The sequence below is a fragment of the Condylostylus longicornis genome, unplaced genomic scaffold (assembly GCF_029603195.1).
Source record: "Condylostylus longicornis isolate FDR11 unplaced genomic scaffold, ASM2960319v2 ptg000211l, whole genome shotgun sequence".
Taxonomy (NCBI): domain Eukaryota; kingdom Metazoa; phylum Arthropoda; class Insecta; order Diptera; family Dolichopodidae; genus Condylostylus; species Condylostylus longicornis.
This window is the reverse complement of record NW_026578178.1, coordinates 193,668-196,017: the sequence shown is the minus strand read 5'-3', so window position 1 is coordinate 196,017 and position 2,350 is coordinate 193,668. Positions and strand designations below refer to the sequence as shown.

The 2,350-nt window shown below is 25.4% G+C and overlaps 1 long non-coding RNA gene across 1 annotated transcript; it reads left to right on the top strand.

The window, feature by feature from the left end:
* Positions 1–1,083: 1,083 nt before the first annotated feature.
* On the top strand, positions 1,084–2,124 carry LOC129616452 (uncharacterized). Its single transcript, XR_008697546.1, has 2 exons — positions 1,084–1,956; positions 2,029–2,124. It is a non-coding gene; the product is annotated as an uncharacterized LOC129616452 (long non-coding RNA).
* Positions 2,125–2,350: the final 226 nt, after the last annotated feature.

The window sequence follows — 2,350 nt, the reverse complement described above, 5'->3', positions numbered from 1 at the left end:
AAGGCACCTGAGTTCGGTGTGAATTAATTCTTTATATTGCTAGCTATCCATAAAAATTTTAAAATTTTCGACGAATTTTGAGAAATTTTATCCTAAACTTCAAATGCCATTTCCCAAAAACCGAATTCCGGGATATGATATAATTTGCTATTAACTTTAACAGTGCAAAAGCAGTATACGGATGTATAAGAATGTGTACACAGATATACACTGACAGTTGATATAGAATAAATGCTAGATAAGCATAGTGTAAGCTGCAATGCTTTGAATTTGATTTTGCTCTGAATCATAGAAAAAATTTGTTTACAGAAAACTTGAACTAAAAACTGTCAGTTTCTTTACATTAAATCATACATATAGTATGATACGTATAGTATGATTTAATTATAGTTATGTAAAGTTTCATTTTTAATTTATAAATGCGTGAAAAAATATTATTTAAAATAATGAACACTGAACATAATAAATAATGATGATAAGATTCATATTTTTGTATTAATTGTCTTTTAAAATTCTAAAAAAGATTAATTTGTGTTATCACACTATTTAAATTATTTTCATTCATAAACGAAACTATTTCTGTGATTGCATACATTTATTTTCATGAAGCAATTACACTTCGTAACGTGGTGTTATGTTATCAATATTGTTATTTATGTGAGTTTCTTTTAAATTAAATCATACATACGAGTATAGTATATGATTTAATTATAGTTACGTAAAATTTCATTTTTAATTTATAAATCCGTGAAAAAATATTGTTTTAGTCAATGGACATTGGATATAATAAATAAATATCAATAAAATGAAAGATATTAAAATTTGTGATTCCTGATCTGCATAATGCATACACTCAAACTTTGAATAAAATCTCTCTAAATTATAATGATGATAAATGTTTTATATTATGTAATAAAGTTAATACTTATGCATAGGATCACTATAGAATATCAAAATAAAGAAAAAAAATTACTCTTTGTGTTTTTATTTCTTACTAAAATACAAAATGTTTTTAATCAAAAAGATTAAGAACAAAAGTTCTTAAGTTTTATCAGACTTTTTTCAATTTAACCACAGAAAAATCTTTGCAAAAAAAAGTGTAAATTAGAAATATTAATTTAATATTTTATTAGTTTAACCTGAAAAATTAAGAAAAAATTAAGAAATTCATTTCAATGAAAGAAAATGACTACCATTGAAGACCATTGAAGACATCACTATGCAAGGCTATACAGATGAAGGCTTTCCCAACAATTACCAACTTATAGAAGCTACTACTAGTGGGAAAGCATTCACCTTATTTTACAAATTTCACGCTCTTCAATATTCAGCGGTGATGATGACTTCACAAACACTTGCCATTAGTATCACAAGAAAAAAATTATGTGCGAATGATGCTTCAACAATTGCGTCGAGGCAAACATTCACGAAGGTCAGTTCAAGAACTACACAAAATTGTACTTTACAGTATTAATCGAAAATTACGGATTAGATCAAGACGTGTAAATAATTAGTGCTAAATATAAGTAATTAGGTGCGGTGTGGAAATATTAAAATAAAAATTTTTAAATAAAATTCATGTGTGCATACATGTGCTCATATGTATGTAGTGTATAGTGCAAAAACTATAAAACAAAAATTATATATACTTCATTAAAAACATTAATTAATATATATAACTATATACAAAAAATCAAAAACACAAGAAAAAACAAAAAATCATAAAACAAAAAATAAACAGGTGCATTATATAGTCTTGTTACTGGGTGTGTACAGACCGCATGGTCAAAAATGCACTCAATAATAGTGAAGCCATAGCAAAAAAAATATAACAAAAATCTAAACAGAACAATGGCAACAAATAAAAACACAAAGTTTCACAAACTAATTGTAGAATAGCAGAAAAAAATAAAAAACTTACAATAGATAATATGAATTGAAGAGCAGAATTAAAGGGTATGAAAGAAAAACTTACCAAATCTCTTAACCAAAGTTTAAATATGTCTAATAATCAATTTGCTATTCTAGACGAGATGGAGTGCGTAGAAAACGTAGTCAACGCTAATGATCCTGTAGGTAATCCGGGAAATGAAAATCAAAATAATGACACAGATTTTATTGCAATTTTAAGAAAAAAAATTTAAATAAAAAAATAACAAATGAATCGACAAACACACAAGCTGCAAGCACATCTAAAAACGATGCACCAGTAAATGATGCAAGTAATATGAAAAAAATTAATAAAAAAATTCCACCAATTATTGTTAATTCTGACGACATATCTACCATTAAAAGTGTTATTAAATTTCAATTAAATATAAAATATTTTGTTATTAAATCTTCTAATAGC